This window comes from Scatophagus argus, chromosome 8, assembly GCF_020382885.2.
Source record: "Scatophagus argus isolate fScaArg1 chromosome 8, fScaArg1.pri, whole genome shotgun sequence".
NCBI classification, from domain to species: Eukaryota; Metazoa; Chordata; class Actinopteri; family Scatophagidae; genus Scatophagus; species Scatophagus argus.
Window position 1 is genome coordinate 10,197,854 of NC_058500.1, and position 27,622 is coordinate 10,225,475.

Sequence of the window (27,622 nt, forward strand, 5' to 3'; positions counted from 1 at the left end):
GAGAGAGACAGAGGGAGGGAGGGAGAGGGGGTGCAGAGTGGGGAACGCATGTGTGTACAAAAAGAGATTTAAGAGGGAGTGCAGAGCAACAGAGAGGGAACTGGAGGACAGAGAGAGGAGCTGCAGGCTGACAGAAAGAGAGAGAGAGGGAGAGAGAGAGGGACAGAGAGAGAGAGAGAGAGAGAGAGGGAGAGAGAGAGAGAGAGAGAGAGAGAAGGGGAGAGCAGAGACCAGCAGCACGTCTGTCTCTATGTGTCGCCACTCCGATCTCCCTGAGCACAGCTGTCGGGCTGCACCCGGCTGCTAGTGGATCTTCTCGCTCAGGAGAGGAGTGTCTGAGTGTGCAGCGCACACCAGAGTATCCCTGTGACTGTGCACAAGTCTGAGCTCATAACTGCTCTGGTTTTGCTGCAGCCACACATGGGGGAAGGTTTGACCAGGTTCACTCTGGACTTGACTCAACACCCATGATCCTCAGACATCTCTGGCATACCCTCTCATTAAGGTAAGCAGAACAAAAGCAAGGGTTTTGTTCACTGTGTTGTGCTCTTATGGGAGTTCAGGTAATTTACTCTGACCGAGCGGGAGTTTGAATACAGCGTGTGTGGTTAATTTAGAAAAACAAGCTTGAAACTGAACGTATTGCACAGCAGATCACGTTGCATTAGTTTCATTGTTTATTGTTTCTGATCTGACCTGCTTCGTTTCAAAATGGACTTTTCCTGTATCAAGTGATGACCCCCGTGCTATCTCATCCCGACTCTTGTATCCATGTGATTATTGCACACACTGCCTGTGTCTCAGCACTACAGCAGTAAAAAGGCAGTCGGCTGATTGTTTCCATGTGGTTTTAACAAATTGTGGTGATGAGTTTTTATTAGTCTGAAGCTTCATTATCTAGCCAGGCTTCATTATGTAAGCGCATGTTCGTTGTACAGCACAGTTTACTGAGTGAAAGATGGACTTGCAATTTGTCATGTGGTTCCATTAGCCATGACAGCAGTGCACTAAGTGTATGCTTAATGTATATTGCTATAATACAATTAAAGTAGTGTGTCAAGTGTGAAGTCTTCATGGGAACTGGTTTTTTAAACGACATGTACTTTTGAAAATCTTAATTATCAGGCAGCAAAGTTGTTCCCTGTCCCGTATGTGACTTGCTCTTGTGTGTCACTACAACCAATAAGAGAAGAGGGGAGGTTTCAGTGAAAGTGCTTGTAACTGAGACTGTCATTAAACCCAAATGGGGATAATCAAATAGCTCCCTAAATATACACGCTCCCTTTGACATGTACGGTAACCATCTGAAGCACTCTCTGCTGTTGCGTCCTGGCCTCGTGTTTAGACTTCTTATACTGTATGATGTCTTCTGAGTGGACTTCCTTTTATATGAACTTATATTGTATAATTAACCACAATAACTTAACTTAAGCATAGAACAACTACATGGACATTATTACTTTGCGTCAGAATGGGATTTGTCTTGTCCAATTAAGTAGCATAATTTACACTTTTTTTGTTTTGTTTTTTTCAAATTTTAGAAATGCACTGTAATTGATTAGCAGACTGAATGAAAGCATGGATCCTACTGCACAAACTACAGATTCAGATTTGATTGCATTCAAGGTTTTGTTGCTCGGCAATCACAGCAGAAATAAATCTTTACGTAAAGTATTTAGTGCTCGAGTTTTTATAAAAGCAACAAATTTCAAACTGAGCATCTGAACCACTTCTTTGATTTTAATTTTGATAGTCACAGCATGGATGACAGCAATAGAGTTTCCTGACATCTGCATTACTCCAGGCCATGTGATTATTTGGAGGGGATAAAGTTTTTCCCCCCACCAGTTTGAGGACCAGACATCCAAACATCCTTTGTTTCTGATATTCTAAAGTGGCCAGCCAGCCATAATAATAAGCAAGCAATCCACATCCAATATCAGCGATGAGAGAAGCTTTGTCTAGTACTGCTGACAGCAGTACTGTAGGAAATCTGTAATGCCCTCTGCTCTATGCCAAATTTCTTCTTGATTCATATGGTGTTCAAGACCCTGAAAAGCAAACACTGAACAAAACAATATATTAAATCAAAAACAAAATTGTTAAAAAAAACAATGTAATGGAATGTCCTGTACTATAAGTGCTAAGTCTTTATAATAAAATATAGGGGATGACATCTAACAAAGGTCTGTGCAGAGCACAGCTCCTACAGAGGCAATTTCTTACAGGAAAAACTGGCTTTTAGAGCAGAAACTGTTAACATACTGTGCAGAAATAATGAAGCAGTTGATGGAAAGTTAATAACCAACAATATTTGTTCAGTTTGTTTCTATAAAGCAAAAAGCGTGTTAATTCCAGCTACTCAAATATGAACGGGGTGTTCTTTCATCAGTTTTATCACCCTAAATTAAACACGTTTGGGTGATGTAATGTTGGTGCGACGAAACAAGTAAAATGATGTTGTACTGAAAATATTAGTCGATTAGTCATCAACTACATATAGCTATATAACTATAACTCCATAATTGAACAGTAGGAGAAAGTATTTACTGATTTCTCGCTTTTCTCCATTTATCATAACAAACTAAACATCATGTGTTATTTTTATTTTATTTATTTATTTTACAGACTGAACAACTAATTGATAATGAAAATAATAACTGGTTATCACCCTGCATACAATATCATCTATGTACACCCACATTTGCACTCACTGTTTGGTTGTATGTTCACATGCCTGCGTTTGCTTCATTTGCCATTTGACTTTGAATGTGGACGTGACATACGGTGGTAGGGAAGGCTTTGGGCAGTGGCTGCTGAACGCTGAGTTCACAATTAATCACGTTTATGGAGCAGATGAAGGACAAATCCCAAGCACCTTTGAGTTACAAAGGTGATATTTTATAAGACCAAGCTGTATGTTCTTTGTTGATTACATTATGTCTGTGCATGCTGTTCCAGAAAATATCCTTGTTTCCTGTCTTTGCACACACACAGACTAATAGACACTCAGAAAATGCCTCCTTATCTACATGTTTGTATGCATGCAGACATGAATGAAGAGGTCAGTGACATGAATGACTGCTCATTATCATTTCAGCGTGGGCAGACACTCACACATGCACTCGTTACCTCCATGCACGCCTCGTTTTATAACACCACGCAGACAGGGTCATCTGTCTGCTGACTTATGAAACCAATCACACTCCAGAATGAGAATCTGGTTCAATTTACATTGATTCACTTTTACCCACACAGTGTTGATAATCTCAGCTCAATATTGAGCCCAGTCTCTGAAAAAGAGAACTGAAGGAGAGAAACCTAAAAGATTATTTACCGGGGCATCAGCATATAGCTCAATACTGCATTGGATTTTGAGCAACACAGTTTGATATATGTGGAGAGCATTTCTCTTGTATCAAAATACAACACTGTAACTGCATTATCAGCTCGAGAAAATACGTTTTTTAAATTCGTGGCAGAGCAAACGTGCTGTTTGTATATGAACAGATGTGCAAGACAATGTTAGAGACTCTGCGATTCCACATGGTCCATGTGCACTTTACCTCGTCTCTGATGGTTTAGCAGAAGCTCAACTGTTCACTGGGAAGACTTCTTTCCTGAGATGTTTTGTATTTCACCTTACATTGAGCATGTGTGTGTTTCTGCATACTTGTACTGTGATTTTAGCTGCAAAGTTTCAGATTGTGTTGTACAAGTCAAACAGATGTTAAAACCAGAAAAAAACAAGTGAAAACTCTGCTTTCAAGGACTGGAGCTTGGTGTTGCTTTTGTGCCAAGCTAGAGGCAAATACTGCATGTAACTTACAAATATATTGTGCTATAACAGTACAGTATGCAATACAGAACTGAATATCAGGTCAAGATCATAATGTAGTGATGAACTGATGTCTGAGATATTGCTTGATATATCACATTGTTTGGCTTTTAAATTATACAAGAATGTGCATCCATATACTTAAAATATACTCATACATATACTGTACATATACTCAAATTGCTTTTGTTTGACTTTTGTGGTTCTGTGTGGTTGCTAGTGGCTGTTGCCTGAAAGCAGCAATAGAAAGAAGTGGTAAAATTTATTTAACTGCTGATAAGAACTTAAAGACAGCAGTTGGTCATGCTGGAGGTGAGAAAAGCATTTATGACCTGCTTGTGGAAATTGCTTTCTGGCAGCTCAGTCAGTGTGGAGTGGATGCTTGCAGGCTGCAGCAGCTGGCAGCAGAGCAGTGGATGGAAAGAGTGGTCAAAGCGCACACTGGAGATACTTTAAGAGCTGAGTGGTTTAGTTAAGTGGTAAGATTACTGACTACTGACCAACACAAGAGAATTAATAGCTGCTGTCACTAATTTGTTGATGAAAATTTGTCTCAAATATAACAATCAAATGATAACACTCTTTGAAGAAATAAAAGGTTTATATAAAGGCTCAAAACATTTGCTCTAAACTTACATCATATTATTATATTGTGAGGGTGTATAATAGACATAATCAATGTAATCAAATTTAATAAAATAATCAAACTGATAATCACTAAACTCAAACCTAGAATTAACACAGATTATATTGCATTATATAGTTGAGATCTTTGCAGTTTATGTATTGTAATATGCTTGTTTATTAGGTCCACCTAGCTAAAACTAATTCAGCCTAATACAGCAATCCTGAAACAAATTTTGCCTTCATGAATGTTCAGTTTTTAGTTTCAGAGAGGTGTTAAGCCACAGTTTGTGGTGCTGTTGAGCTAATATTGTGTTACACTGACATGTATTTTGCTGTTTTGTCCAGAAACACCTGTACAGTGTGTTATTTAACTAAGGCTCTTAACACGTATAATATTTTTGCTCCTTAACGTTTCACACAGTTTTGTTGGTGCTTTACACCAAGGGTTTATGTAGCAGATGCAAAAGGTCAAGAAACATAACATTTTCCAGTGGGAATAGCTGTGATTGAAACCACTGGATGCAGCGGTTAATGTACGATGTTTTGCTCCCACAGGTGTGTTTTGTTCATCTGAAGATCTGGAAACTGAATGTGTTGAGGTGCATATCAGGCCAAGTGGATAACACAAAGTTACTTTAAGTAGTAAGATCAAATAAATGAAGAGAGCACAAGAAATGTGTCAATGAATGTGAGACAACAAGTGCTCCCACATTCAAACAGAGCTGTCATGATGATGTGCTTTATATCTCTGAGAGATATTGTTCCCAGGTAGGCATGTACTTAAAAGTTTATTCCTACTATAAATCAACAGGAGTCACAGGACAGACCTCAAACTCTTAGAGAACAACACATTCTTTACAGCATGATGTGTAGACTTAAAGTCTTAAAGCTACAAATCTAGCTCCAACAAAAACAACAAAAAAAATCCAACAAAAAGCTTTTGAGAAATCTGAAAGACAGAAAAGATCTGTGTTCAACATTAAGCTGAAAAACATTTTTTCCTCCTTGTGGAGAAGAAAAACGTCAACGTAACGTGTCAACAGTCCCTGTGCAAGGTATGCTTCGCACATACCACCATCCTTACTCCTTTGTGTTCTGTATTGCACTTGTGAAAGATTTAAGGACATGAGAACAAACGCACAAAGCAACCATCAAAGATTCATCTTCCTGCTCAAACATCAATCAGCTATATTTTGAAGAAGGGTCAGAAAATGTTTGTGCTTTGTGGCCTCTTCTGTCCACCTCTGTTCATGAAATGTTGACCATTCTGAATATACAATTATTAATAGACCCTTATTAATAGACCCTGGTGTTTTCTTTAGATAACCTGTAGTCCTTGAAATCATGTAATGCAGTTCTATGAATTCATGTTGGTATTCTTGGTGTAGAAAAATTCATTTCAGTTTCTGGGAAATGTGTTGTTAAACATAAATGATAAACACTTATTGCTAACCTACGAACAAGACAACATTGAAACACGCAACAACACAAGACACTAACGACACAAATGAATAAATCAATGCAGACATGGAGTTGGTCAGGTAAACTAATGCAGCTGATGATCATAAATGACTGGAGACCAGTATGTACCAGATGAGGATGCAATGATGGTAAACTGTGTTCACAAGCGCATAGGAGCGCTGAGTGGAGGAAAAGTAGTAGGATGGTGTATGATAACAGTAATTTAGCCTTTTTCAGAAAAGGTCCTCCAAAGTTCATCATTCTTTGTGTGGTTTAGTATGCAGCTGAGGGTAGGACCATGCTGAACTGGACCCAATATGGCCCTCGCCAACTAGCAGTCCAAACCAGGGGTCAGGAGCAGGGTCAAGAAAGCAAGGGACAAGAGGTTTAACAGCAACCAGTAAAAAGAGCATGGCCCTTAGATTTCTTGTTTTATAGCCAGCTGCGTGGTGTGATTTCATCGCGTTAATGCTCTGCAGATAATAATAAAAGAATCATTAAGCTGGTTAGAAGTTTGAGCCTTCCATATATAAAAGCGTGGCATTCTCTGCTGTTGAATTATATCACAACATTTTATCTTAATTAAAAAAATTTTACACACTAAGTAATAACTGAGAAATACACATTGTTAGGTATGAATGCTATAAATGGCAAATCATGTTACAAATTTCAAATATATCCATGTATGCCTCCATAAGAATACATGCATGCACAAGAAAATACCAATAGTGAAAGAAAATCAAAATGTGCTTGCGGATCAGAGCCTGTAGTTATATTTAACCAAATCTATAAAACTTCAATGGTTAAAAGTAAGTAACGTAACAGGAATATAATATACACTGAATCAAATATCCAGTGAATGTACTTTGAATTGTTACTAACATTTTTCTAACAAACTAGGAAGGAGAGTTGGATTAGGCATCATTGGCTTTGCAGTATGTGATGTGTCTGTTTTCTCATATTTTGAAGTTGTTGTGGTTTGGACATTACACATGTGATCGGCAACAATGGATCACACATTACTTGACCTTCTACTAGATGAATCTCTGAAATGTCTCCTAAATACAACCCTGATTCCGGAAAGGTTGCAACGATATGTAAAATATTTGCAGATATTTTTTTTGACATATATTTGTAATCAAAAACAATGCAGAGAGACAATGTTTTAGCAGTTCAATTTCATTGGTTTTTTTTTTGTAAATGTATGCTCATACTGAAACTGATGCTAGAAGTTTGTTTTAAACAAGTTGGAACAGGCAAAAGAGAAAAAAAATCAGCACTCTCAGGGGCAAGTGCTGATCTGCCTCTGATTTTGGCTTTTGTCAGCAACCTTCAAAAACTGTGGAATGGGTGAAAAATCACAACTAACATCATGCGGGGTAAACCCAGGATGAGTACACAATCTCACATGCAAAATTGACATTGAATATTTGCCTCCAGTTCACTTCCATTCTAAGCAAGTGAAGAGAATATTAAAATACTTCCTTCTGGTGGCAAAGCAAATTCACATCTTTGCATCCTGCATTGTGTACAGAACCAGGTCACGGTCCCTTAACTCTGCTGTCTTTGCAGATTTTGCACCCTCTTGCCCACCCTTAACTCCTGTGAGGCCCCAGTTTTATCACCTGACGTGCTCCACTCATTCTCTGACATGTCTACCTCCACCAGTCTTCTGCCAAATTATCCTTTGCATTTTGGTTTAGTTTACCTTCCTGTTTGCCTTCCTGGTTCTGACCTCTGCGTGTTTTGGTTTAAAGACTTTAGCCTTTGTTCTTAAACCTACTGCCTTGTATCATTTCTTGCATATTCTGAGTGAGCACTGTTACAATAAACATGAAATATATTACAGATAACCAAATGTTCTTAAAGCTGGCCAAAGAAATAGTCAGATTGATACCATGCCTAAAAGAACACAACTGTACATCACACAATGACAAAAGATTTTTTACAACTATCAGTACAACATTATTTGGTTAAGGTCATAACAACTGAGATTCTGAATTTGTGAAAGGAACTACCTGCAGTACACGTCCTGTTTCAGTGTTTCCATTAAGTCCAGAATAGCAAATCTTAGCATTGATTTGCATGTTTCTTCAATTTCTCACATGTCAAATGAGGATTGTGAGGATGCCACAGGCATAGGCTGCACTAAGTACAAGGGTTAACTACTTATTTTGATTATGGTAATTGTAAATTACCATAATCATTCACTGCTTCTCACACTCCAATTAGAGTTTTGGACTCTCAGCCTAAAGCTCATCACTGGGCTCACATTTCTCTTTAATTCCTCTGGCGTCATTTTCAAGTTGCATTTCATTTGTAACTTTTTTCTTTCACCTAATCAGAACGCATGAAAAATGCATCGTGTTAACACTGCACATATCCCCACCCATTTTCTCCTAATTGACATGTAGAAACTTGTCACATCGTCATAGTTACGTATATAACAAAGCAAAATAGATGCAGGGTGTGAGCTGAGGTTAACTTAGGTTGACTAAGCTTGAAACAGAATCAACATCTTTGTAACTTCATCTGTGTAACTTCATCCCAACCCCGCCTCTTCAACTCTCTCACAACAACCAAATGTACACATGTCAAGAGTGCTGTTATATAAGACAAAGGTTTAGATCAACAAGAGATGAAAAGTTCTGAACAAACAATGTTTTAGCAACCCTTCCAATGCTTGCAATGTTGACAAGATCGCATTGGTGTCACTGAACAGCCAGTTTAAAAATAAAAGTCTGACTCCAACAGTAAGCCCTGTTTGAGCAGCTGCTTTCTCCATGACTCTTTGAGAGTGGTGTATGTGTGTGTATGTGCATACAATGTTGTGTGCGTTTCATGTCATGAATTTGTGTAATGGCCTGGTTGTGAGCGGAATGCTACAAGCAATGCAGTGCTGTCATGCTACTCAAGTGATTTTCCTTTCCAAGTGTTATAGTTTTCCTACAATAAACTATTTCCATTCCAATGCCCATGCCTGCCTCGCTGAAATATCAAGTTAACAAACACAAGATATTTGAAATTAACAATTGAACAACATGTAATGAAACCTCTTCGAATCTCCGTGTACAGTATAGGCTGAGTTGCATAATACATTAGAAAACAGGAAGCTGAGCAATTATTTAACGTTTTTTATGCAGAAACTGGGTGAACTGCCTCAAAGCTGGATGGAGCATTTGACACTGAAAGGGACATCTGCCCTTTACATTGCCCCGAAGAGAAATACAATTTGGCTTCTGCACAGTTTGTGTTTGCCTGTGTGTCTCTCTGTGTGTGTATGTATAAATACCCGTGTGTGATTATCTGTGAGCGTGGTCATTCCCCCAGGGTAGACATATAATGAATGACAAGCAACCAAATGTCAGCTGCTCTTATCCTCACGTACTGTGTGCATTATGTATAAGGCTGTCACTCCCAGTTTGGACTGTAAGAACAACATGAACAAGCTCTTACACACAGGGACACCACCATCTATTAAATGCATAAACACACACATTTCTAGCACAGTTGAATATCAAAATGCTGAAGTCATGCCTTTTATCTCTGTCTTTTCCTCAGTTATCTTTTCCCTTGGTTCAAACCTTTGGCTTTTGAAGGGGGTTGAACCTCAGAAGGTGGAGCAGGTTTTCCACTAATTGGAAGGTTGATTGTTCCATCCCCAACTCTGGCTGCACGTCAGAGTGTCCTAGGGTAAGATATCGAATCCCAAATTGGTTTTGATCGCTGTTCCTTTGGGGTTTGGACAGCAAGCAGTCAGCATCTGGAATGGCAGAATCTGTCATCAGTGTGTGTGAATGAGTGAATGTGACTGAGTGTGTGAATGTTTGCTAAATTGTTTGCCACATCAGCTATAACGTGATGAAATTAATCTTGTCTGCTGCTCTGCACTAGCCAAAGCCATTAATTAATATGGCCTTAAATGCACTTAAATATAAATGTAAAAAATTTTAATTGTGTGCAGTGAAATTTTGCTTTTGGTTTATTTTTTCCCCTCCACTGATTATTTGTGATTGCTAAAATCCTGCATGATTGTGTAACTGCTTCCTCACCAGCATTACGCCAGATGCTTTGCCATAACCAAAGTATAGTCACCTTATTTAAAAGTTGCATCCATGGCAACAAAGTCACACAGTTAACATCCATTCTTCTTCCATATCCTCCCCCACCCATTCAAACAGAGGACTGCATCAGTGCAAACACATTCACAAGATCAAACATATACAATCAAGAAATCCTTTGTATACTTATACACATTTAAATACAAACTTCCACACCGTGTGTAATGTGCACAAGCTCTCTGATCTCATTAACTTTGAAATGCCTCATTTGAGCATCTCTGTGGGTTTTGGTTTGAAGTTAGCAGAAAAGGCCACATCTCTCAATGTCTCTTCTCCTCATCTCTTACATGACTTTCTTTGTCTGCTGAAAAGATTACCTCACAGCCTTCCACTCTGTGTTACTCTCCCTCTGGTCTTCTGCCTCTCAGATTTGTCTCACACATATCCTACAGCACCCTACACCCTGCCTCACAACACCAATGATTATGTGATCGCGTCAGGTTTGAGGATGGCTCTTTCTAATGAGAGGATTCTTTAAAGGAGCAGTGGAAAAAAAAGATGTATATAAATGCATTTCGAACTGGGAAAGGAAGTAAGGTTTGTATAAAGGATGAAAGGTGAGAGGAGTCTTTCTGGCAGGAAAAAAAAAAGTGCGGGGGAGGAGGTGGTCATGTTTAATGAAAGAATAGTAGTTAAGCACCTAAATGGCATTCTGTCGGAGTAAAACACAGGTGATACCGGTGCCTGCAGGATGTCTTATACTTAATTCTCAACAGGTCAGTCCTGATGGCAACAAAAATGAATTATAATGCTTAGGAAAATGCAATAAATGTCATTATTGTAAGAGCTTCAGGGAACTTACATATTGCAGACCTTAATGGAAGTCGACAAAGTTCAAAAACAGCAATTCTTTGTTCACAGCTCATAATTTTAAAACAGGAAAGAATCTGAGAGAGAATGTGTTGGAAGCTATACTAAAATAACACAACATTGTAAGAGGCAGAGTGATTGTTTATGCAGACTCTTTGCCTTTGACCCCATTTGTGAATATTTGTAAAGACCTCTTTAGACAGATGGTTCATTCAGCATTACTGTGCTGCTTCATTTGTTTATGAAATCTCAAAGTATCAGATAGCCTGGGCCTCTTTCATTTCCGTTCTTCAACATTGCAATCATGTGGTAAATATACTGAGGGAGGAACAATTAAGTGTACAGTGGGAGCATATAGGAAAAGTTGTAACCCAGTATGCACCAGCATATTAGCAAAATGACAAAGTGACATTTTGAAGTTTCATAGGGCACCTAAAAGTAGTAAGTAAAAAGTTAATGCTGAACACTGAGGTTACTACTGGTAAAAATGGGTGTGAAAACTGCTGATGTTAAATAAAATGAGGTGCAGGATTCCCAGAAAGAAAAAACTTGTATCCCAATGGGACCTTCCTGGCTACATAAAGAATATATTTTACGAATACGATAAGCAAAAATGACAAAAGACAGCGTGTCTTTCAGAAGTATTACAGTGCCACTGAGTGATCAAGATAGCTTTATTTATGATGTATAATTACTTAAGCACAGATTTAACTTTATCGGCTATAACGTTATTAAGTAAAGTAGGCTGTGAGTTTACGTATTGAACTGAGAAATTGTGTTCCTTTCTCTTTTCTCATTTGAAATTCATGTTTCATAATACAGACTGAGACTAAAGATGAGGAATGAAAGTCATACTGCCTAAAAATCAGTACATTGGCATGTCAGTCATTGTGGGAATAAGCATGCAGCTCCAGTCTTGTTGAGTTTCAGGTTTGAATTGAACCTGAAGGATCTTATTGTTGGTTGTCTGTGGTATGAAAAAGAAAACCTAGCACCATATGGCAATAAAGGTATTGCGGAATGATGGTTTCTTTGGCATAGATGACTTGAAGCTCCACTTTACTCTTCCGTTACTTCCTATTTTAGTGGACCAAAGTTTTAGGATTTATTTTTCTTTCACAGAGCCTATAGTGGATAGTGTAAATACCAATCCTTTATTGAAATAGACCTACCACATAAACATGAGGGAATAAACAGCCCCTTTGAAGGAGTCATAATGGCATTTTTCTTGTGACTTTCTTGATTTCACTGACCTCTGTGACTGGTAGGCATTAAAAATGATTGCCAGGCCAATGACCGTGTGTCGAAAATAGTTCTGTCTCTACTTGATGTTTCAGAATCACTAAAGAAAACACTAAATCCCTCATGATACACAAAAAGTCTAGTTATGCATCACAGAAGCTCTTACACATCATTTTAATTTTTTATTTTTGCAAGCACCAAAGCTCTAGGCAATGTCTGTGCAAACTGAAACATTTTAACAACTACTGGATGGATTGCCATGAAATTTTGGACATTCGCAGTCCCCAGAGGGCAAATCCTACTGACATTAGCATTTAGCTCTAAGTACAGTAGACTCTTAGACTCTTAGTCTTAATAACCTGTGATGCTAATATCTGTCATAGTACATTTTGCATGCTCCCCTGATTGTGAGGGCAACACTTGGTTGATGAGGTTGCTTTCGTGATGTTAGGCACAAAAGTCTGAGGTGAGTGAGGTGGAAAAAACTTTGAAATTTTTCCTCAACAGGAAATAACAACTTCATTTAAAACAACGCCCTGACAGCACTGACATGAAGCGTTGTTTCTAATCAAACACTGGTGTCACTAGTGAATCTGTTTTGACTGGTGCGATCCAGCGACTGCATCCTGGTATATGGGCTGAATGAGACAATTATAAGCTGAATATGGGGGGGTGTCTTAATGTAATTATTCCTCAAAGAATGGACCAACACTGCTGTGTGCAAGCTTTGTATGTTTAGGTGTGTGGAGAAGAGAGAAGAAATGCCACTTGATTTCACTTAAATGAAGAAGAACTTACAAATTCAAATTGAAGTAGCACACGACACAACAACCCTAGCCCAACTTTGTACAACCAAGATGTGGACTGGCAGTAGAACTATATGACAATTTAAACTTCTTCTTGGGTACTGAATTGAAATTGTGATAACAACAATATTTTTGGCTGGCCTGCAAGCTCCAGCCCAACAGATGCCAATCTTCATGACTGACCGACAGGCTGAGTAGCTGAGTAATGAAGTTACACAACTGGTCGAGCTGAAGTGGTGGTTTCCCATCGGTAGTTCAGCTTTCACATTTAATTGGTGCCAACTGCTTTCTATTACATCATTGTGGGGATAACTTTCCTTTGAACTGAACCCTAAGCTAACGCATAAGAGGAATTATCATTAACGTGCTAGTGTAAATTATTATCACAACAATCTGCTATTGAGCTGCTACTGCAACCTCAAAGGACCAAAAAACTAAAAAAAAAACTCTTTTTTTTTTTTGGTATATTTTATTTTATTTAAGTGATAATTTCAGTACTCTAACAATTTAATATCCAGTAGTTCACATTACAGACACTACCACTAACCCATGTAACAAATGGTCCAGACTTTTGCACACAAGCCAGCCATATGCTAAGTTTTGACCTATATCCAGCAGTGTATTCTTTTATTTTATTTTGTTTTATTTTACTTTTTTTGCTGCAGTGTCATCACTCTTTTCTGATCAGTCCCCTCCACCTTTAACAATTGATCTAGGATGCATCTGTCCATCTGCTCCATTCTCACCCGGTAGCTGCACAGAAAAGCCAGTTGTTTTTTTGTTTTTTTTTGTTATTGTATGTTGAACTCTCAGCCTGTACCTTGAATGTAGCCTGACTTGCAGAGTAATTGACACCTTGTTGAGAAAAAGCCTTCTGTTCCCTCTGGAGCAGCCCTCAGCTACAGGCTGCTGCATGTGAGATGACAAAAGACTGAAAGTAGGAGTAGAATACTGATGAACATTTTGTTAGAGTTGTTTCACCTTCATTCTGGCTGAATGTAAATTAAATTAACAGTCAGGCTTTATGAGTAAATGAGCACTGGCATCTTGCCAGCTCTTTGTGCAATCTCACCTAGAGGCTTTTAGCACGCTCATGTTTTTCTGCTCATCCAACAGGCATTGTAAGCAAATGAGGTGTAGCCCCTTGTTGAGATGGAAAAACAATCAGGAACTTAACGCATTCCTTTGTCTTTCATCTCTCTCACTGTACACATTATTACAACCAATTCTTAATTCTTCAGAGAAGGCTTCCCCCAGAGAATAATATCATAAATACTTGTTTCACTCTGCAACACAAGGATGGTGTAGCTGTCCCATTTTCTTTTATTCCAGACTCACTCCCACTGGAACTGCGCCTGCAACAAATGAACTTCAATTCTGTGAAAATGAAACCCTAATCCCAATATTGTGTTGGCCCTGAGAGCCCATCACCCTGCACCTTAAGAAAACACATGAAAGTGGACAAAACCCAAGCAAATTAAGAAAATGCACTCATAGATTTGACTACACATGTGCTGCATTTAGAAAACATGTCCTCTGGAAACACTTTAGTTGTCTTTTTCTGTATTTGCAGCATTCTACTGCACTGTGTTGCTACTGCATTCTAAGTGTTGTACTCAAAGTGTATTCCAAAATGTTTTCTTAATTTGCTCTCTGTTTTGTGTGTTTGTCAGGGGTTTTCTTCAGTTGCAGTGAGTTTAGCTTTCAGGGACACCATACAGTATTGATTTTGATACTGCAGATCAGGGTATCTAATATACAACCACTCGAGCAAAACATGGATGAATGGTGACACTGTATTTAATTTACGAAAAATTAACTGTGCTTTTAAAAAATGAGCCATATCTTCTTGACCTACACAGTAAATGAACAGCCTGAATAGCCTAACCTCAAGGCTAACCTTCTCCTTTGTATCTGTAGTCATTGCTCAAAGGATGGCAAAGTACATTTGTTAGCTGGTCCAACATTTTAGTCCAGACTGACTGTTGAATGAGGAACGGATTTCCATTTAATTCATTGTCACCAGAGGCTGAATCCTACTCACTACTTTGGTGTGTCCTTGGCTTTTCCTCTTGCAGCACTGAGGGTGACATTTTAATTTTTTGAAAAAAAAAAAAAAAAAATATCTTAACAATTATTGAATGGATATTTGTGTAATTTGATACAAATGGTGATGGCCCCCTGAACTTGGTTCTTAAGGACACCAAAATTTAAACAAATTGGACCACTGAACCACATCTGAACCATTACCAAAGTGGTGTTATCATTCTGCCATTATGTTACTTACACATGAACTACACTGAAAATAAATTATTCCCCTTTTTGCATTGTTATTCCCCAAAGCTTTATGAATGGCATCACAAGATTAAGGGTCAGCATTCTTTGACTTTTGAATTTTGGCTTCTTTGCTAATGCTGTAAGTGAAACAGTTGGTTCATTATGATCAGGTAAAAGTCTGATGCAAAACTCCCTTAAGTGATCACTTTGTTTTCATCATAGCATCAGTCAGTTCAGCAGTTCACGGGAACAAAAGCTCCACTGTGTTTTGTTTTTTTATTCTTTCTCAATGACATCCTTGTGCAGAGCATTGTACTAAATACTTCATTTGTTGTGCTCTCCATGACTTTAGAATTAAAATTGTTCAACCGCTATCATCTAACCAGATGACAAGACCTCTGGCCTCACTTGAGGTTTAAATAATAATGTTTATGCTCTATCAAAGATTCTGGTGTATTGGATTTTCAGATTTTTCAGATGTTCATTTTCGGTTTATCCCTTTAAAACCATAAATGACAAATCATCCACATTGAAAAAATCAAGTCCAGTGCCCTCTATAATGTACATGGATACACAGTATTGTATGATATTTTAAAGACAAGAAAACAAACAGGTTTTAGTTGTTCAAATACCACTAGGCATAGTGTAATGGGTGCATTACCAAAACTTGTGGCCTCTTAGTTATACAGGTTGAGTGAATTTAAATGTTCAACTGAGCAACATACAGACAACTGCAAAGCTTTCTTCTTGCATTTTACTTGGTGAACAGAAAAGCGAAGCTAAAGAGCTATTGTTATAGTGAAGGTGACTCGTGTTCTTCATAGCTATGGGAGAGTACTTACACCTTTGTGTTGACTCAGGCGCATGGAGAGACATGCAGGCATTTGGTTAAACTCTCAGTTTTACCACTTTGTATGTAACCCATCATTCCACTTTCTCATTGTACTATTTATTTATTTATTTTTATATTATTATTTTATTTCACAGCAGAAAACATAAAGGCAGGCAGATGTGATTAACTAAAGCAAAAACTCTGCAAGAGTAAGATTAGGTCTGTGATAAATGAAGGCATATGTGGCTCTGGAGACGACAACCTTGATAGTTAAGTGTGATTGAATGGTTAAGAGTGGCATTAGTAGAGATTAAGTAATGGTTCTCTGTACCCTCGTGAGACTTGTGTCCTCTCAAATACAAAATACAGTTACTGTGTGATTGACCGCTCATTCCAATATGAAGGTTAGCTCAGAATTCATAATTTTATGGACTCTGGTCATGTGCTGTGACTGCAATACATGTGTGCTTTGGAAATGCTCTGTATTTTGCTTCTTTATAGATGAGTCTGAGTAAACATAATCTGAAGTGTCCTTCTTGGTGATGCAAAATCCATTTTTTTTTTTTAGAAGAAAAATGTTGGAGTGTGATTTGAAACAAGAAATGCTGCTCTTATTCACCTCATTGACAGACCTCATAAGCACTCAGAGATTCAGTGTGGTGCTCTTCATATAGAGATGTGATCAAATGATTTGTCCTTTGGCAGTCTCAATGGCTGCATAAGCAGAGGCTAAAGGTCTTGTAGCAAGGTGACCATGCAATGAGGTTACTTTTCATGTTCTACTTTTTCTCCACCATTGTTAATTGCAAGAAAGGGATCATTGAGGGGTTCCAAAAGAAATTTTAAAATTCAGATCGAGCATGGAATCTATTCATTGAATCAGAATTCGTTTGAAACCCTTATTAGGTTTACTCTTCAACATTTGTAAGAAGCTAAAGGCTAAAATAACATATTTACAACTTAAATGTGTCTAATCACCTTTTGTTGGCTGAAAAAGTAGAACCTCTGCAGTGTTTAGTTGAAGCCTAATGTTCATGACTTGTACCTACAACCTCAAAATAAGATGAGGAGCATCACATGAAATGTTAAATGAATGTACAGTATATCCTGCACATTTATTAGACAAATGGAGTCTGCTGTACTTGACAAGTGACTTTCTCTAAATGTTGAAAGTGATGATCAGATTACTTTAAAACACTGGCGATGTGATAAGTTCACCTGAGAGATTCCTGAGGTTATCCGTTAGCTCATTTCTCAAGAGATGAATCAACACTCTGACAGAGTAATGTTTCGTTCCATTCATAAACAATCCTTTGCCAACTATGGATGACAGCTGCAGAGAGCAGATTAAAGCAAAGAACAGCCAAACTTTTTCATTTTAGCCATTACACCTTTAGACTTCATTAGCTACAGCTGATCAAACCTGACCGCAGTGATTATTAATAAGTGAAACAGTACAAAATAAATAAAAACAAACGAATAAACAAATAAAATGTGCAAAATAATCCCAGCTAACTATACGGGCAAGAGGTGGAGTACACCCTGGACTGGTCGCCAGTCAATTGCAGGGCTTCAGTGTTAACAAACAGCCCTAAAGTTCTGGCTTCAAAAGTTAAGTTACTCCAGTAAAAAAGTAGTAGTTTAGTCAGTAGTAGTGAGTTAAGAGTTTTAAAGAGAAAATAGTTTAAACAAATGAAATGCTTGAATCCAAAAACTGCCTGGTAAGAAAAAATATTTTATCAGACAGAAAACAAGTAAATATTACCTTGATTACCTTGAATGGAGTCTTCTAAAACAGTCTTGTGAACAGTCAGTGAATTTGTTCTGCGAATACATCAGGATCAAAGCTTTGTTGAGTGTGGCAGCTTAAACTAACAGTCTTTATATTTAAAGACAGGTTTTATTACATTAGATGATGTGGCTCCAGGCGATGGATAGCTGGTCTTTTTATCTAACTGTTCAGTCATAACTGAGTTACTACAGAGGAGCTGTGTCTGTTCAGTGGCTTTAAAATTATTTTAAATACTTGAGAGTTTTGAGGTATGACTCTATAGCATGTCTGTGCACCACTTTAGAGTTAATTATCCAAACAACTACATGATCGATTGCCATGAATTTTTGTGCAGAAATGCAGGTTTCCAGGAGGATGAATCCTAATGACTTTGATGATCCTCCTGCTGCCACCATGAAATTGACATTTATTGTTCTGATTGAAATATCTTGACAATTAGATGGATTTCCAGTGAATTTGATCCAGACATTCATGTCTCCCCTCAAGCTGAATCACTAACTTTGGTGATCCCCTTTCCATCTATTGCCGTCATCTTCTGATGTCGGGGTTCAAGTTGATGTGATTTTTTTCATGTGCACATAATGTCTTTGGCTTTTTTCCCTCCTTTTTTTGATAGCTTGCCCCACCCTGACTGTTTTCATCTGTATCTTGTCCCCTTTGTCTATGTATGCCTGTGCTCTCCTTGTGTGTGTGTGCTGACAGTTTGTCTGTATTGGCTGTACTCAGTTGGCTGCCTACCTGTATTCTCTGTGTCTTTTCCTGTGTGAGTTGCCTTCCCTGCGTTCTGAATTTCTCTGCGTTTCCTTCGTCCCCCGTTTCGGCTGTTCTTCCTGAAATCCCTGCGTTCTGTGGTGTTCTTTGCTCTGCAGTCTCTGAGTCTTCTGTACTTTGTTACTCAGTTCCTCTTCCCTAACTTCTGTTATCCTTGCGTTCTGTTTGACAGGGTTCAGAATGTTCCCTGTGTTTTCTGCCTCCCCTGAGTTCCCAGTGTTGCCTTTGATTTCTTATCTTCATCCTTTGGATTATTTGATTGAACCTTTTGTACCCGGACTTCCAGCCGCTGTAATTTGCTTTTATTACCTTTTGAGTACTTTATGAAGTCTTTTGTCCACCTAACCCTTGTGTCTGTGCCTGTATATTTGTTCCTCAATTTAATAAAACCTAACAAGTTCAGGTTAAGTCAGATGTGATGCAACAGAATATCAACACAAGTCAGTTCTCGAGTATGTACAGAACATTTCAGAAATAACCGAGCAGCCCATCCTTTCATTGAACATATGTAGTACACACACTCTAGCATCTCCCTCTGCCACAAAGCCTCACTCCAACTAAGACAAGAATTGGAATAGAAGGGCAGAGCACAGTAGGAGGGAAATAATTATCAGAATAAAGGAAAAAGAGAGATGGGATGTAAATGGAGTCCAATGTGACACATACATGTAAGGTCATATAAGTAAGCCTCCATTCATTAAAACTGACAGGCTTGGTTCAGTGCTAAAGAAAGAGGGTCCCCTGTGGAACAGCATCATCTCTGTGACCTAGCAAACTGTGATTCAATTAATTAATTGCTTTAATTCAGCAAAAACACTTTGAATTTGTATGACAGTACTTAATAAGCAAGCAGTGAGAAACATAATCTCAGAATGAATGTAAAGTGGATGTAGCAGTTCCACTGGAAATAATTGAATAGCTGCAGGCAACAGAAAACACAGTTAAAACTGTTGTATTGTATGCTGTGAGTTACACAGTGAAATTCTGTAAAGTTAATGTTGGGATACAGGACTTCAAATTTTAGGCAAAGTTCAAAATTATTACATGAGAGACTTGCCATAAACTTTTTAGTGCCACTTGAACAACATCCATTTGCTTTATTGATGTTTTATAAGCCTTACATTTATTGAAAAAAATAGCAGAGGCTAATAGCTGAAGGATATTGCTCTTTCAAACAATAATACAAATATTAGTGTACTGGATATGAGCCAAATTTCCACCAGCATGTTGCACTTAGAGAAATTGTGAGAGAGAGAGATTATGGCTGCTTAAGTAAGTTTCACTCAAAAGATGAAACACTCCTGTTACTACAATGTCAGCAGGGTGAGTGATCACTGTTCTGTTCGTGAAGGTCAGTATTTTGAGAGTTTGCCAAGACAAACAGTTCTCTTACAAAAGACTTGTTTTGAGTGATATGACATTTAAATCTCTTGTTCCACCTTGAAATGTCACTTCCATTGCATCTTTCCTTTGATCAAGTCTGCTACAGCTTCTGTGCCAGGTTGATCAGTGTGTGTGTGTGTGTGTGTGCAGGTGTGTGATAATTCGGTATCACTCCTCTCCTAAGTAACTCTGGCTTGTTTCTTTTGTATCTAGGCAACACAGTAAGACATTTACAGCTACAAGCACATTTGACACTTTTGTGTGTTACAAGTGTTCCAAAATGGAAAGGATTAAGAGCAGCTTCTACCTCCACAATGGGTTAACTATGGGTTAACCAAAAGATGACATGCAAAGATAGCCTAAGTAAAAAAAGAAGGCCATGAACTGGAAATAAATATAAAACGCATTAAATTAATTTCCAAACGAATCAGGTGGGCTTACATCCCAAATGAATTCTGTGCAGTGTTAGTGTCGCCTGTACACCAGCCATGACACATTAGGTTTGTACATCATTCAAAGTATGTGTGGTCATGAACAAAAAAATGTGTTGCCTGCGAGCAAGTTCAGGCAGCCAGCTTGAGCTGCACATGTGACATGCATCACTCCACACAAACACACACTCCCAATCTGGTGGGCTGTTTAAGGTGCAACACTTCTCGTATCTCCCTCTGCCCTTTCAGTGCCCCTCCTGCCCTCCATCAGTATTGCTGCTGGCTCTGTTAAACCACCCACCATCCTACCTGCAGGTTTTGATAAGTGGGGTTCAGATGTTTGCTCAACTGTAACTATGTTCTCCTGCTGTAATAAACATTTAAAACAAGAGTTTGAACTAAAGATGCCACAACCATAACATGTATGTACATGTCTGTGTGTGCATTTGGTTATAGGACACAACACCAGACTGACATTTTTACTCTGTATTAAATTGTGTGCTTCTGTTTTGCTTTCTGCATTAGCATTTGATGAAAAGCACAAGACTCCTTCCCAAAAATGATTTCTTCCTGCTGTCTGCAAGCTTCACAGTTGGTTTGTGAGAAATAGGATGCCCTGGAGTTGTCTATTCAGAGTAAAGGTCTAAGCTGTGGTGACCTGCAGGCTTTAACTGTCTCTGCCTTAGATTTGATTGGAGCTGCACTACTAATCAAAGTATTAATTCAGCACTGATGAGGAGGTCGCTCTCTCCTTGTCCTACAAGGGTCAGGATAATAACCTACACAAGATTCATGACTTACATTTAAGACAATTGATGTGCTCTCAATATCTATTACATAAGTGTTCCATTTATGTTAATGTGCATGGCATGAAATCTAATCACGTTAGTGTGGTTTACCATAGCTAATACACCAGCAGCATATGGAGGAGTTAAAGAAAGATATAAGTACCTGAAGGAAAGAAAGAAAGAAAGAAAGAAAGAAAGAAAGAAAGAAAGGAAACACTTCTAAAAAGTAATAAAAAGCGAGGCTGAGAAGATCATCAACCTCAGTAATCGTTGACCACCCTGTTTGGTCATTATCAATTCTCTGACAGCTGCTTTTTGTTGGCGTTGTGCATATACATACTTTACTGTTTGTGTACTGTGGCGTTTTTCTTATGTAATTCTATTCTGATAGGAAAGGAATTAGTATGGTATAGTAAAACAGTGAAGCCCAAGCAAACACGTTAGGCCTCCAACAGAGACCAGCATCTCGCACAAGCACAGTGTCAGTGACGCAGCTGTAAAGATCCTGTGATCATTTTTCTGTGTTAGGGATGGTAGAATTTGGTCTGTGGCCAGATACTGCATTAGAAACAAATGGAACCTAATTGCAGCGGAGGCTTATTAGTTTTAGAACCACCTTGCTGAACTCTCTGTTTTCAACTCAACTGCAGTCACTCTTCTTTAAACTTAACATTTGTGTGAGCAGAATTTGAGTCTCCGGAGAATTTGTGGGGTAGAAAGAGGTTTCAGGTACATTCTAATAAATAATGGCTCTTTTGGCAGGGATAGAGGTTGCCATTAGATGCGGAGAGGATGCAAGAATGATGTAAAACTGAAGCCACTGTGAGAGACAGGTACAGTGAGCAATATATATATATATTTATATATATATTGGGCTGTATATTGTTCAGATTGAGGCCAGTTTGTATAAAATAAAGTTCTTACTATAGATGTTATGTTATTTTTTTATTTGGAGTCACATAAGTTTCAAAATCCATCATTTTTTCTTTGTTGTTTGTCATAACGGTAACAAGATTTGACTTGATACTTCTGAAAAATTCTTTTGCTGTTAAGTTTTCTCAAAACCTCTGACAGTTTTATTTGTTTTTCATCTGTTTTCTCCGTATGCAGTTCTTTCAGCATGCAACAAAATTCAGGTTTGACATTTGTTATTTATCAAACACCTGCTTGTTGTTTTCAACACATGCTGCTGTGGTGGCTAGTTATTTAAAAAAAAACTGCAGCAGCTCAACCTGAGGTGAACAGAGTGACTGGAGTCAATGTTAACATTAAAGACAAAGCAAAAGAAACGGGAGAGAAAGTCAATGTTTCAGCATGGTGCTGTCTGAGCGACATTTTTTATTTTTTTATCTAAATGCCAAGTGGTGAACAGATGGATGCATAAATTATGGAGGCAGAGGGCATGTGGCGAGTGCAAGAGATGACTGCAACACATGTAATTTACCTTAACTTTGGTAAATGTTTGGGTTGAAGGGGGGGTGTCTGGATGACTGCAAGATGGTGGAGTGTTTAGAAGGGGGAGGGATAAATGAAAAGAAAACAGAGTGGAAGAGGACGAGAAAACACAACCTTCCATCTGTCTGGAAAAAAACTGCATTACTTATGTTTGGATGCATTCAATGAATAAAAATGCATCATTTAATAGTTTTATGGCTTTAGTATCTCCATTTTCCTTTACATCAACTGAGAGGGAACCACAGCGACATCCTGCTCATGCGCTTGAGTAATTTAAGGTCCATTTCATCTTGTCATTTTCTACTTGTTCACAAGGCTTGATTTCACTACACTGACATTCTGACAGGCAGAGTGTCACCCCTGTTTTTTCCTGAGGTCAATTAAAGCACGTCAGCGACTCTTAAATGTCTGAGGGAGCAGATGATTGTCAGATTAACTTCCTGGATTCTTGTGAGCTTTAAGAAACGTTGAAAGGTTTGTATCTACCACAGGTCAGCTCAAAACTATAGACACTTCTTACTTCTCTACCATAGCAAGTCATCTTACATATTGGATATTGTATGTGAGACATATGAATTTGCTGGTTAAAAAACACACACACACAAAATAACACGTTCCTTTCTTTTTATGTTTGAAGAACGTTATTACACAAACCTAAACAATCAATTAATTTATTTAAAAAAAAAAACAGATAACCTTCCAATACTCCTGTAAAAATCTGTGTTTTGGTGTTGAATTAGAGAGCGATCATATTTCAATCATTAAATGCATACAGAAATGTTTCAGTAAAATTTCTGATAAAGGAAAAATGAAAGAGCATTTTCATTTTACTGAATATAACGGAATTCCTACTGGACTACTTAAAGATTAGATTTTAGTGTCTTTGCTCCAAAATGTTCCTCTTCTGAATCCTTTAACATTTATCATTTCTGTGGTCGACCCAATATCCACTTGCATATTAGATATCTGACACATTGAACAGCCAGTCTACTAAATGTGACAAACCATATTTTTCACGAGCAACTTGATCCACAGCATGCCGCTGTGACATGCTCTTTGTTGCCATGGCTGATAAAATTATCAAGTTGTTTTTTTTTTTTTTTGCTTGTTTTGTTTTGTTTTGTTTGTTGTTTTTATGCTGGGACATAAATCACATTCCAGCCGTGCATAACTTCATGGTATTCCCTGGAAACTGTTTCTCTTGTCGTCTGTACTACTCGCAGCATTTCTTTATTTGGTTGTGTTTTCCTTATTCGCAGCATTTCTCTTCTACATTCTGTACAGGTGCTGTCAAATTGGTGAAGATGTTGTGTTTTGCCTTTTTATATGTTATTCTAAGTTACAGTGCACTGAGCTCTGGGGATCGCTGTAAGACACAGCTACATTGAGATGTATATAATTCTCTGCTAAAGGAAAAACCACTGTGTATTCTGAATAAAGAGAAAAGCTAATTTTCTTTGAGAAACAAAATGAAATGGGGGCAAGATGAATGAATACCCTTAGGGAGAGCATGAAAGATGAGAGCATGAGACGGTGGAAGGGGAGAAGAGAGATGGGGTGGATCTGAGGGCATTTACACTTTTCCTCCTTTTGTTGCTTTGCTCATCAAGCAGCAACTTGGGAGAAGTGACAAGAGGGATGGAGCTGAGCAAGGGAAGGGAGTGAGCCATAATGGAGGCCATTTGGGGCAGTTTATATTACACCTCATCATCAAAAATGGACATGATTTGATGAAGTGGTATTGTCAGAACTGATCTACACCAAGCCTGAGATACAGTATGACTCATTGCCAACACAGTAGATACAGCTGCTGATGCTAACTGGCAATGTTACCAGCTATACCCGTTACCAGTTATAAACCAGTCACTTATTGTAAGTTATGATAATCATCATACTCATATTTTTAAATTTCTGCTCAGGGTGTGCTTAAGTCACCTTTCAAAACTGAAATTACTGCCTGTGTGCCCCACCATGAAGGAGTCCTGTGTGGCTGCAGCACCGCAAAAAAACAATGTCTCAGCAGTCTGTGTGATGGAGGAAAGGATGAGTCATGAGTTTTAATTGTAGAACGCTAAGAAACACAAGACTAATGAAGAGGAAAAAAAAACAATGGTGAGATCATAGGAAAGGGTAAAGGGATTCTCAGTCTTCCATATCTTCAGTATCTCATCAGTATCTGGGGAAAAATATAATCACTTATGTCCTGTTTACATAATCAAGCTTATTTACTATAATTGGCTCCCACTGTATCATTTCTTTGAATCTAGACTCTGTTATCCTCTTGAACATGTATCTTTCACTGTTGTTTCTGTTGTCCTTTTTTGTCTAGCATAGCAAAGAAAATAATTTGCCCAATTTCTGGTCTCACCTTTAAATAAGCTGATTTGGAAGGTTATGTGTGTTCACTTTGCCAGAAGGCTGACTTCAGTCCCAGTGTATAGAAAAAAAAAGTTAGAAAAAGCAAAGATTTATGGGCAACCCAAAATCGGTCCTACAACCCTCTGGTCCATGGGGAAAATGAGTCAGAAATAGCTATGGAGTATATTCATGGCCACTTGTTTGTCACTGGGTACATGAGGAATCCCTGGAAACCAGCATTGTGTGCTTGATTCAAGACATGAAGTAGGGTTTGGGTCTCTTTCGTTTGTGTGTGCAGAAGTCCAATGAGAACTGAAGATGCTGGCCGTTGATTGACACCTCCAGGATTAAATCTTATTCTGTGAAGACAGCAGCTGAAGCTTCAGCATCATGATCCTTGGTTTTGCATGTTTCAGAGGTTTGCCAACCTCATGAACCCTCGTGATTTTCAAGTTTGTCTTTAATTTAGTTTTTTAATTGAGAGTTAAGTCTCCAAGTGATCCAGCATAATACTAAGATTGTTAGCCACTTGTTCCACTGAAAAAGTTCTGGTATCTAGCAATTTAACATCCGACGTCACCGTTTTTAGATTTTTGTTTGATTGTCAGAATTGTTTGATGTTGAAAGTTTTAGTCGTCCTCACCAAATTGTTTGTCACCTACAACAAGCCAGTAACTGCTGCTTAACACTATAATTCCCCACCTGGAGTCCTGTAAATTAAATTGTGGTCGCCAGTTTTCATCCATCGCTATTCTCCTTCATTTAAAATATTCTCCATAAATCTGGTGTGAATGGTAAGGAGAGCAGCCTGACAGTGCAGGTGACGTCTGGTTAGGCTCACTCTATTATTGGAGAATCAAGGGTGTCAATTGTATGCGAACATTCTTGGTTGTATGTCAGTCACTCCCTCAATTCCTTCTCATTTCTCAAGGGTATTCAATGATAAGCGTGTGCAGGGAGGATATTTTCATTATCTCTAAATTGTCTCATGGTCCCATTCATCTTATGGGTAATCTCCATCATTCTGCTTTCAAACCCTTGTGACAGTTTCAGTTATAGAATTTCCTTCATCCTTCACTTGCCCTCGCTCATTCATTCCAGCCTTCCCATCTTTCACAGTTTTTTTCACTCCTTGACAATTTTGCTTTCATTTTCCAATTGTATAGATACGACTGTGTATGCCTGTATATGAGTAGAGTGCAAATTCCACTGGTATGACAGCAAGGCTTAATTTGTCACAGACGCTCTCTATAATGATTAGGCCAAAATCCGCCATTTAACTATGGACTAACAGTTACTTTCCCTCGCTCTACATAGCACTTGGCCCTTCTCAGCCTGGGGGGGGTGAACAAAGGTTCCTCTTGCCATGCCTCCCTCCTCAGCCCCTCTCTCTTTATCAGTCACGACTTCATCCTCTCAGGCTCTCTGTTAATCCTTGTAGCCCTGATACTTCTGAGAGGAGAGCATACAGCAGAAGGAGATGTGAGCAGTTATGTAAATAATATATCAGACAGACAAACATGTAATATCTCAAGCATCATCTCAAGTCTGTTTTACTTGATTAAGGGATGATTTTACAAGATCACTGCTTACCCTATGTCACTGTTGGTTGAATCCCCTACATCTCCCAAATTTTTTAGGTGAGCTCCTGTAATTTTACACAAGTCTGTTTACACATGTTAGGGTGTACTACTGCATATGTGCAAAAAGTTACATGAAGCCTGAGAAGGGAGCTACGTAAGTTCTGATACTTAAGTGATGTCACTTCAGTCAACTTCGACTGGGGCTAAAAACTAAAAGTCTGAACATGAAAGAGGTCTGGGGATGTAGTGCTAGAAGAGTATGGAATAAAATTCACAGCGGTATTTTTAAACGCATGGTGAAACATAAAGATGTTATTATAAAGGAGGAAGCCAGGAATATTACAGCAATATTTCCACATATTTGTGTTCAACGACACAATAGACTGACATTCACTGCAGGGTGCATAAAATGAAAGTCTGAAGTATTACAGCATATTAAAACCCTGAAGAAATTCACCACGGAGTCCAACTAAGTGGAATCCATGTGAGACTGCAAACAAGGACTTCATTAACTTGTCATTGTCACCATCTCAATGAACCTTATTACAAATGATGAAGAAAAAAGAAAAAGAAGAAAAGAAAAAAGAAAGTGCTGCAGAATACTTTCTCTGCTCAATACACGTACTTTCATTGGTACCCATGTACATTTACTATACCTGCACAGTGAATCTTTATTTTTATTTAGTAGTACACTAGTGTATTTGTAATATCCTTAACTGACATGATAGCATTATCAACCCTCTCATCACTACTTTGCTTGTGTAGACAGTCTATTATCTTTATACCACTCGTGTATTCTGCATCCATTTGTGGAACTTATCTGTGTACTCATTGTCTGGTGTGACATCTTAAGCTCTGCTCGGGGCTTGATAAAGCATCATCGTGTCCCATCTGTTCTCTCCTCAGTAAGCAGACCTCAGCCCCACTGAACATCTGTGGTAGCATTTGAAATGGGAAGCATAGTAAAGATTTCTGGCACATCTTCAACTACTTCCAACATGCACAGAGAAGGCGGAACATCTGAGCAGTTTAACACTCCAGCAACAC

General features: G+C 38.4%; 1 protein-coding gene across 1 annotated transcript in view; it reads left to right on the forward strand.

Annotated features, from left to right (window-relative positions):
- Positions 1-367: 367 nt before the first annotated feature.
- Positions 368-27,622, forward strand: part of opn7b (opsin 7, group member b) — a 37,705-nt gene continuing 10,450 nt past the window's right edge. The window contains exon 1 of the mRNA XM_046397514.1: positions 368-505. The gene's annotated coding sequence lies outside the window, so the exon portion shown is untranslated. The remainder of the gene's footprint in view (positions 506-27,622) is intronic.